This window comes from Ranitomeya variabilis, chromosome 1 (genome assembly GCF_051348905.1).
Source record: "Ranitomeya variabilis isolate aRanVar5 chromosome 1, aRanVar5.hap1, whole genome shotgun sequence".
Taxonomy (NCBI): Eukaryota; Metazoa; Chordata; class Amphibia; order Anura; family Dendrobatidae; genus Ranitomeya; species Ranitomeya variabilis.
This window is the reverse complement of record NC_135232.1, coordinates 1,140,873,748-1,140,885,190: the sequence shown is the minus strand read 5'-3', so window position 1 is coordinate 1,140,885,190 and position 11,443 is coordinate 1,140,873,748.

Below are 11,443 nucleotides of genomic sequence, written 5' to 3'. Positions count from 1 at the left end.
CCACATAATGAGAGCCGGAAGGTTGAAGCTCAGCTTTATTTAGTTGAGGACAACACCAGGGAGGGGCACACAGACAGACACCTTTTGTAGGCCTGAAAAGCCTATTGCATTTTTCAAAATGGTAATTTGGAGCAGAAGGTTGAAGCTCAGCTTTATTTAGTTGAGGGCAACACCAGGGAGGGGCAGAAGCCGTTAGTAGGCCCTAACCACCATTTTTTTTTTTTAAAACCACTTAATGAGAGCCGGAAGGTTGAAGCTCAGCTTTATTTAGTTGAGGACAACACCAGGCAGGGGCACACAGACAGACACCTTTAGTAGGCCGGAAAAGCCTATTGCATTTTTTAAAATGGTAATTTGGAGCAGAAGGTTGAAGCTCAGCTTTATTTAGTTGAGGACAACACCAGGCAGGGGCACACAGACAGACACCTTTAGTAGGCCGGAAAAGCCTATTGCATTTTTTAAAATGGTAATTTGGAGCAGAAGGTTGAAGCTCAGCTTTATTTAGTTGAGGGCAACACCAGGGAGGGGCAGAAGCCGTTAGTAGGCCCTAACCACCATTTTTTTTTTTAAAACCACATAATGAGAGCCGGAAGGTTGAAGCTCAGCTTTATTTAGTTGAGGACAACACCAGGGAGGGGCAGAAGCCGTTAGTAGGCCCTAACCACCATTTTTTTTTTTAAAACCACATAATGAGAGCCGGAAGGTTGAAGCTCAGCTTTATTTAGTTGAGGACAACACCAGGGAGGGGCACACAGACAGACACCTTTAGTAGGCCTGAAAAGCCTATTGCATTTTTCAAAATGGTAATTTGGAGCAGAAGGTTGAAGCTCAGCTTTATTTAGTTGAGGGCAACACCAGGGAGGGGCACACAGACAGACACCTTTTGTAGGCCTGAAAAGCCTATTGCATTTTTCAAAATGGTAATTTGGAGCAGAAGGTTGAAGCTCAGCTTTATTTAGTTGAGGGCAACACCAGGGAGGGGCAGAAGCCGTTAGTAGGCCCTAACCACCATTTTTTTTTTTTAAAACCACATAATGAGAGCCGGAAGGTTGAAGCTCAGCTTTATTTAGTTGAGGACAACACCAGGGAGGGGCAGAAGCCGTTAGTAGGCCCTAACCACCATTTTTTTTTTTAAAAGCACTTAATGAGAGCCGGAAGGTTGAAGCTCAGCTTTATTTAGTTGAGGACAACACCAGGCAGGGGCACACAGACAGACACCTTTAGTAGGCCTGAAAAGCCTATTGCATTTTTCAAAATGGTAATTTGGAGCAGAAGGTTGAAGCTCAGCTTTATTTAGTTGAGGGCAACACCAGGGAGGGGCAGAAGCCGTTAGTAGGCCCTAACCAAAGTTGAAGGCCAAATGCAGTTTAATTTCTGATACTATAGGCCGAAAGCCAGAAGGTGGAAGTTCCGATTTAGACAGTGGAGGACAATTTGAATTAGGGACTGCAGACAGACTTAGTAGGCTGTCCCCTGTGGACCATGCATCCACCACATTAACCCATTGCGCCGTAATGGACACGTAATCTTCCGTGGCCATGCCTACAGGTCCATGCGTCTGTTGTCAGGTGCACCTTTGTACTCACAGATTGCCAGAGTGCATGGACAATGCGGTCTTCTACATGCTGGTGGAGGGTTGGGATGGCTTTTCTCGCAAAAGAAGTGTCGACTGGTTAGCTTGTAGCGTGGTACAGCGTAGTCCATCATGGCCTTATTAATAGTAAATAAAATATATAACTAGGCTCTATGAACTTTTAAATAGGTTCCAGGGGTACACGGGCAGCATTGGTGTGGTCAGTGGAGGAGTATTGCAAGTAGGGGCTGCAGACAGGCTATCAAAGGCCTAAAATAACAAACAGTAGGCAGTCATGGCAGTTTTACATCGGTTACATGGATACACAGGCAGGCACTCCAGGCAGCATTGTGGTCAGTGGAGGAGTATTGCAAGTAGGGGCCGCAGACAGGCTATCAAAGGCTTAAAATAACAAACAATAGGCTCATGGCAGTTTCACAGCGGTTACATGGATACACGGGCAGGCAGCTTGGTGGTGGTGAGTGGAGGAGTATTTAAAGTAGGGACCGCAGACAGGCTTCAAAGGCCTAACATAAGAAAATGGGCTGGCTGTAGGCACTTTATAATTGGTTCCAGGGGTACACGGGCAGCAGTGGTCTGGTCAGTGGAGGAGTATTTAAAGTAGGGACCGCAGACAGGCTTCAAAGGCCTAACATAAGAAAATGGGCTGGCTGTAGGCACTTTATAATTGGTTCCAGGGGTACACGGGCAGCAGTGGTCTGGTCAGTGGAGGAGTATTTAAAGTAGGGACCGCAGACAGGCTATCAAAGGCCTAACATAACAAACAATAGGCTCATGGCAGTTTCACAGCGGTTACATGGATACACGGGCAGGCAGCTTGGTGGTGGTGAGTGGAGGAGTATTTAAAGTAGGGACCGCAGACAGGCTTCAAAGGCCTAACATAAGAAAATGGGCTGGCTGTAGGCACTTTATAATTGGTTCCAGGGGTACACGGGCAGCAGTGGTCTGGTCAGTGGAGGAGTATTTAAAGTAGGGACCGCAGACAGGCTATCAAAGGCCTAACATAACAAACAATAGGCTCATGGCAGTTTCACAGCGGTTACATGGATACACGGGCAGGCAGCTTGGTGGTCAGTGGAGGAGTATTTAAAGTAGGGACCGCAGACAGGCTATCAAAGGCCTAAAATAACAAACAATAGGCTCATGGCAGTTTTACAGCGGTTACATGGATACACGGGCAGGCAGCTTGGTGGTCAGTGGAGGAGTATTTAAAGTAGGGACCGCAGACAGGCTATCAAAGGCCTAACATAACAAACAATAGGCTCATGGCAGTTTCACAGCGGTTACATGGATACACGGGCAGGCAGCTTGGTGGTCAGTGGAGGAGTATTTAAAGTAGGGACCGCAGACAGGCTATCAAAGGCCTAAAATAACAAACAATAGGCTCATGGCAGTTTTACAGCGGTTACATGGATACACGGGCAGGCAGCTTGGTGGTCAGTGGAGGAGTATTGCAAGTAGGGGCCGCAGACAGGCTATCAAAGGCCTAAAATAACAAACAATAGGCTCATGGCAGTTTTACAGCGGTTACATGGATACACAGGCAGCTTGGTGGTGAGTGGAGGAGTAGTGCAAGGAGTGTCTGTCCCAGTACTCCCAAAATATAAATAGATGTTAATGTCTCGCAAAACAACCAAAACAAAAAAAAAAGGTGGCATACTTAGGTACAGGGGTGGGCTCATCTACTGAGTTTCTGACATAGTAATTTGGCAGTAACTATTTAATGGTGCCAATATAGGACACAGACACAGACTACTTTAAGTTGCATCATAGATGTCTACAAATTTGTATTGTCAGTGCCAGACATTGAATGATGTCAGCGAATAGACTAAAGATTGGTGGAGCTGTGCGACATAATTTTGCACGTGGTAGAGCACATTTTGAGCTGGGGTAGGGGGGAACTCTCTTGAGGCCGGCGGGACCGCCCCAGGGCCCCTCATGTTACAACGGTGTGTCTGACGTTGGGTGCGCACCACCACCGCCAGAGACACTACATTGTACTATGAGGGACCCAGTAGCAATGCCGTCAACCAAAAGCGAGCACACCCACCTCTTCAGACAAACAGCAGTCTCACGGGTGCTTGCGCCAAGTCGCGATACCACGGCCCCGTGTGGGGAGTTTTGCCATTTAGGGAGGTGTAAACATGTCGTATGCTGTACAATCAGCTGCAGCAAATTAGACATTAGAAAAGTAATTCACAGGCAAGAGCTTTTCATAGGAAAGCTAGGTGTCGGCCGGGCAAGGTGGGGCAAAAGATTTCGAAATCCAGTTGTGGTTCATTTTAATGAATGTTAGATCGTCAACATTTTGGGTAGCCAGACGAGTCCTTTTTTCGGTTAATATTGAACCTGCAGCACTGAATACTCTTTCTGATAGGACACTTGCTGCCGGGCAAGCAAGCTCCTGCAATGCATATTCTGCCAATTCTGGCCAGGTGTCTAATTTGGAGGCCCAGTAATCAAATGGGAATGACGGTTGAGGGAGAACATCGATAAGGGATGAAAAATAGTTAGTAACCATACTGGACAAATGTTGTCTCCTGTCACTTTCAATTGATGCAGCAGTACCTGTCCTGTCTGCGGTCATAGCAAAATCACTCCACAACCTGGTCAGAAAACCCCTCTGTCCAACGCCACTTCTGATGTGTGCACCCCTAACACTCCTAGTCTGCTGCCCCCTGGAGCTCGTGTGAGAACGATCACGTGCGCTGTGTGCTGGGAATGCCTGAAGCAAACGGTCAACAAGAGTTGATTGTTTGGTTGCTAATATTAGTTCCAAGTTCTCATGTGGCATAATATTTTGCAATTTGCCTTTATAGCGTGGATCAAGGAGGCAGGCCAACCAGTAATCGTCATCGTTCATCATTTTCGTAATGCGTGTGTCCCTTTTTAGGATACGTAAGGCATAATCCGCCATGTGGGCCAAAGTTCCAGTTGTCAAATCTCCGGTTGTGATTGGTTGAGGGGCAGTTGCAGGCAAATCTACGTCACTTGTGTCCCTCAAAAAACCAGAACCCGGCCGTGACACGCAACCAAATTCCTGTGCCCCCGGGAAAGGTTCGGCATTAAAAATATACTCATCCCCATCATCCTCCTCGTCCTCCACCTCCTCTTCGCCCGCTACCTCGTCCTGTACACTGCCCTGACCAGACAATGGCTGACTGTCATCAAGGCTTTCCTCTTCCTCTGGTGCAGACGCCTGCTCCTTTATGTGCGTCAAACTTTGCATCAGCAGACGCATTAGGGGGATGCTCATGCTTATTACGGCGTTGTCTGCACTAACCAGCCATGTGCATTCCTCAAAGCACTGAAGGACTTGACACATGTCTTGTATCTTAGACCACTGCACACCTGACAACTCCATGTCTGCCATCCTACTGCCTGCCCGTGTATCCTCCCACAAATAAATAACAGCACGCCTCTGTTCGCACAGTCTCTGAAGCATGTGCAGTGTTGAGTTCCACCTTGTTGCAACGTCTATGATTAGGCGATGCTGGGGAAGGTTCAAAGACCGCTGATAGGTCTGCATACGGCTGGCGTGTACAGGCGAACGTCGGATATGTGAGCAAAGTGCACGCACTTTGAGGAGCAGGTCGGAGAACCCAGGATAAGTTTTCAATAAGCACTGCACCACCAGGTTTAAGGTGTGAGCCAGGCAAGGAATGTGTTTCAGTTGGGAAAGGGAGATGGCAGCCATGAAATTCCTTCCGTTATCACTCACTACCTTGCCTGCCTCAAGATCTACTGTGCCCAGCCACGACTGCGTTTCTTGTTGCAAGAACTCGGACAGAACTTCCGCGGTGTGTCTATTGTCGCCCAAGCACTTCATAGCCAATACAGCCTGCTGACGCTTGGCAGTAGCTGGCCCATAATGGGACAACTGGTGTGCAACAGTGTCATCTGCCGATGGAGTGGTTGGCAGACTGCGTTCTGTGGAAGAGCTGTAGCTTCTGCAGGAGGACGAGGAGGAGGAGGAGGAGGGGGTGCGAACGCCTACAGCCAACTGTTTCCTAGACCGTGGGCTAGGCACAACTGTCCCTAAATTGATGTCGCCTGTGGACCCTGCATCCACCACATTCACCCAGTGTGCCGTGATGGACACATAACGTCCCTGGCCATGCCTACTGGTCCATGCATCTGTAGTCAGGTGCACCTTTGTACTCACAGATTGCCTGAGTGCATGGACGATGCGCTGTTTAACATGCTGGTGCAGGGCTGGGATGGCTTTTCTGGAAAAAAAGTGTCGACTGGGTAGCTCGTATCGTGGTTCAGCGTACTCCATCAGGGCTTTGAAAGCTTCGCTTTCAACTAACCGGTAGGGCATCATCTCTAACGAGATTAGTCTAGCTATGTGGGCGTTAAAACCCTGTGTACGCGGATGCGAGGATAAGTACTTCCTTTTTCTAACCAGAGTCTCATGTAGGGTGAGCTGGACTGGAGAGCTGGAGATCGTGGAACTTTCGGGTGTGCCGGTGTACATGGCAGACTGAGAGACGGTTGGAGACGGTATTGTTTCCGCCGGTGCCCTAGATGCAATATTTCCTCCTACAAAACTGGTGATTCCCTGACCCTGACTGCTTTTGGCTGGCAAAGAAACCTGCACAGATACTGCCGGTGGTGCGGAAAATGGTGGCCTTACAGTGACGGAAGGGATGTTGCGTTGCTGACTAGCTTCATTGGCCGAGGGTGCTACAACCTTGAGGGACGTTTGGTAGTTAGTCCAGGCTTGAAAATGCATGGTGGTTAAGTGTCTATGCATGCAACTAGTATTTAGACTTTTCAGATTCTGACCTCTGCTTAAGCTAGTTGAACATTTTTGACAGATGACTTTGCGCTGATCAGTTGGATGTTGTTTAAAAAAATGCCAGACTGCACTCTTCCTAGACTCGGATCCCTTTTCAGGGATTGCAGACTGAGCTTTAACCGGATGGCAACGCTGTGCTCCAACAGGTTTTGGCTTTGACACGCGTTTTGGTCCAGATACGGGCCCGGCAGATGGAACCTGTTGCGATGTTGATGCCTGCTGCGGCCCCTCCTCCACCTCCGCTTCTGAACTACTGCCGCCTGCACCCTGTTCCCCCAATGGCTGCCAATCGGGGTCAATAACTGGGTCATCTATTACCTCCTCTTCGAGCTCGTGTGCAACTTCGTCTGTGTCACTGTGTCGGTCGGTGGTATAGCGTTCGTGGCGGGGCAACATAGTCTCATCAGGGTCTGATTGTGGATCTGTACCCTGAGAGGGCAATGTGGTGGTCTGAGTCAAAGGAGCAGCATAGTACTCTGGCTGTGGCTGTGCATCAGTGCACTCCATGTCAGAATATACTTGTAATGGGCATGGCCTGTTAAATGTTTCACTTTCTAAGCCAGGGACGGTATGTGTAAAGAGCTCCATGGAGTGACCCGTTGTGTCGCCTGCTGCATCCTTCTCTCTTGTTGTAGTTTTTGCTGAGGAGGACAAGGAAGCGACTTGTCCCTGACCGTGAACATCCACAAGCGACGCGCTGCTTTTACATTTACCAGTTTCGGAAGAGGAGGCAAAAGAGCTAGAGGCTGAGTCTGCAATGTAAGCCAAAACTTGCTGTTGCTGCTCCGCCTTTAAAAGCGGTTTTCCTACTCCCAGAAAAGAGAGCGTTCGAGGCCTTGTGTAGCCTGACGACGAAACTGGCTCCACAGCTCCAGACTTAGGTGGAATATTTTTATCCCCACGACCACCTGATGCTCCACTACCACTACCATCATTACCAGCTGACAATGAACGCCCACGACGACCTCTTGCACCAGACTTCCTCATTGTTTTAAAATCTTAACCAAAGTAACTTTATTTGTTGCTGTCAAACAACTTACACGGTGAGCTATAACTTCAGTATGATTTCAATATCCCTTAACAGGTTGGTGAGACCACAAGGAAAATCAGGCACAATGTTACACACTCTGTTTTCTGTGGCACAAAATCACAGAGATGACACACACGCAGGACTGTCACTCAAGCACTAATGTCAATATTAATCTCCCACCTAATTTATTTTTTTTTTTTTCTCAGGGAGACTTTAGAAACCAAATAATATTAAAAAAAAAAAAAAAAAAAGGCTTTCTATGGCCCACAATTAGAGAGAGAGAGGCGGCACAACCAGGAGTCAAGACTGGCGCACAAGCTGAAAGGGCAATATTACTCTCCCACTGTTTTTTATGTTTTTTTTGTTTTTTTCAGGGAGACTTTAGAAGCCAAATAATATTAAAAAAACCAAAAAAAAAAAAGGCTTTCTATGGCCCACTGAATGAGAGGGAGAGAGGTGGCACACCCAGGAGTCAAGACTGGCACACAAGCTGAAAGGGCAATATTACTCTCCCACTGTTTTTTTAGGTTTTTTTTTTTTTTTCAGGGAGACTTTAGAAACCAAATAATATTAAAAAAAAAAAAAAAAAAAAAAAAAAATAGGCTTGCTATAGCCCACTGAATGAGAGATAGCACACACAGCAGTGGCACACAAGCCCTGACTGAGGCCAATATTTTTCTCCCACTGATTGATGTAGTGTTTTTGTGTTGAGGTAGAATTTAGAACACAAATCACGGAAAAAATAAATAGGCTTTCTATGCCCCACTGAATGAAAGGGAGAGAGGTGGCACACCCAGGAGTCAAGACTGGCACACAAGCTGAAAGGGCAATATTACTCTCCCACTGTTTTTTTATGTATTTTTTGTTTTTTCAGGGAGACTTTAGAAACCCAATAATATTTTAAAAAAAAAATAAATAGGCTTTCTATGGCCCACTGAATGAGAGGGAGAGAGGTGGCACACCCAGGAGTCAAGACTGGCACACAAGCTGAAAGGGCAATATTATTCTCCCACTGTTTTTTTAGGTTTTTTTTTTTTTTTCAGGGAGAATTAGAAACCAAATAATATTAAAAAAAAAAAATAAATAGGCTTTCTATGGCCCACTGAATGAGAGGGAGAGAGGTGGCACACCCAGGAGTCAAGACTGGCACACAAGCTGAAAGGGCAATATTACTCTCCCACTGTTTTTTTAGGTTTTTTTTTTTTTTCAGGGAGACTTTAGAAACCAAATAATATTAAAAAAAAAAAAAAAAAAAAAAAAAAATAGGCTTGCTATAGCCCACTGAATGAGAGATAGCACACACAGCAGTGGCACACAAGCCCTGACTGAGGCCAATATTTTTCTCCCACTGATTGATGTAGTGTTTTTGTGTTGAGGTAGAATTTAGAACACAAATCACGGAAAAAATAAATAGGCTTTCTATGGCCCACTGAATGAAAGGGAGAGAGGTGGCACACCCAGGAGTCAAGACTGGCACACAAGCTGAAAGGGCAATATTACTCTCCCACTGTTTTTTTATGTATTTTTTGTTTTTTCAGGGAGACTTTAGAAACCAAATAATATTTTAAAAAAAAAATAAATAGGCTTTCTATGGCCCACTGAATGAGAGGGAGAGAGGTGGCACACCCAGGAGTCAAGACTGGCACACAAGCTGAAAGGGCAATATTATTCTCCCACTGTTTTTTTAGGTTTTTTTTTTTTTTTCAGGGAGAATTAGAAACCAAATAATATTAAAAAAAAAAAATAAATAGGCTTTCTATGGCCCACTGAATGAGAGGGAGAGAGGTGGCACACCCAGGAGTCAAGACTGGCACACAAGCTGAAAGGGCAATATTACTCTCCCACTGTTTTTTTAGGTTTTTTTTTTTTTTTCAGGGAGACTTTAGAAACCAAATAATATTAAAAAAAAAAAAAAAAAAAGGCTTTCTATGGCCCACAATTAGAGAGAGAGAGGTGGCACAACCAGGAGTCAAGACTGGCGCACAAGCTGAAAGGGCAATATTACTCTCCCACTGTTTTTTATGTTTTTTTTGTTTTTTTCAGGGAGACTTTAGAAGCCAAATAATATTAAAAAAAACAAAAAAAAAAAAGGCTTTCTATGGCCCACTGAATGAGAGGGAGAGAGGTGGCACACCCAGGAGTCAAGACTGGCACACAAGCTGAAAGGGCAATATTACTCTCCCACTGTTTTTTTAGGTTTTTTTTTTTTTTCAGGGAGACTTTAGAAACCAAATAATATTAAAAAAAAAAAAAAAAAATAGGCTTGCTATAGCCCACTGAATGAGAGATAGCACACACAGCAGTGGCACACAAGCCCTGACTGAGGCCAATATTTTTCTCCCACTGATTGATGTAGTGTTTTTGTGTTGAGGTAGATTTTAGAACACAAATCACGGAAAAAATAAATAGGCTTTCTATGGCCCACTCAGTGAGAGATGGCACACACAGGGATGGCACTGTAGCAGAAATGCCAATCTTAATCTCCCACAAAAAAAAACAAAAAAAAAAACTGTCCTACAATTACTATCTCCCTGCAGTAATGTAAGCCAGGTATGGCAGGCAGCAATAGGAGTGGACTGATGCACAAATTAAATAAAAAGTGTGGACAAACAAAAAAGATAGCTGTGCAGAAAGGAAGGAACAAGAGGATATGTGCTTTGAAAAAAGCAGTTGGTTTCCACAGTGGCGTACACACAGCAATACAGCTATCACGGAGCCTTCTAGGGCAGCCCAATGAGCTACAGCGCTGAGGGGAAAAAAAAAAAAAAATAGCTTCCACAGTCCCTGCACACCGAAGGTGGTGTTGGACAGTGGAAATCGCTGCAGCACAAGCGGTTTGGTGGTTAGTGGACCCTGCCTAACGCTCTCCCTGCTTCTGACGAAGCGGCAGCAACCTGTCCCTAAGCTCAGATCAGCAGCAGTAAGATGGCGGTCGGCGGGAACGCCCCTTTATAGCCCCTGTGACGCCGCAGACAGCAAGCCAATCACTGCAATGCCCTTCTCTAAGATGGTGGGGACCAGGATCTATGTCATCACGCTGCCCACACTCTGCGTTCACCTTCATTGGCTGAGAAATGGCGCTTTTCGCGTCATTGAAACGCGACTTTGGCGCGAAAGTCGCGTACCGCATGGCCGACAAGCACAGGGGTCGGATCGGGTTTCATGAGACGCCGACTTAGCCAAAAGTCGGCGACTTTTGAAAATGATCGACCCGTTTCGCTCAACCCTACCACTAACTAATAGCAGAATATAGGAAGATGACTTATACGGTCAGCAAAAACCCTATCAATAATTTCCACGCTGAATATTCAAGAACCCCCGAACCGTATAACGGCACGGGGGGAGAATATCAGCCCCCTAGAGCTTCCAGCAATATCAGGAATCACATTTAGTACAAGCTGGACAAAAATAAGAGCAATGCAAATAACCAAAAAATAAGGGAGCAGGACTTAGCTTATTTTGCAAAGAACCAGGACTAGCAGACAGGAGAAAACAGAAAGGAACTGATTACAACGATGCCAGGCACCAGACTGAGAATTCAGGAAGTTTATATAGCAACACCCCTGGACTAACGACCCAGGTGGATGCCAAACTGGGGAAAGACAATCCCAGAGTCATATCACTAGTGACCACAAGAGGGAGCCAAAAAAGTCTAATTCACAACAGTACCCCCCCTTTAAGGAGGGGTCACCGAACCCTCACCAAGACCACCATGGCGATCAGGATGAGCAGCGTGAAAGGCACGAACTAAATCGGCCGCATGCACATCAGAGGCAACCACCCAGGAATTATCTTCCTGACCATAGCCCTTCCACTTGACCAGATACTGAAGCCTCCGCCTGGAGAGACGAGAATCCAAGATCTTCTCCACCACGTACTCCAACTCGCTCTCAACCAACACCGGAGCAGGAGGCTCAACAGAAGGAACCACAGGTACAACGTACCGCCGCAACAAAGACCTATGGAACACGTTGTGAATGGCAAACGACACCGGAAGATCCAAGCAAAAGGACAC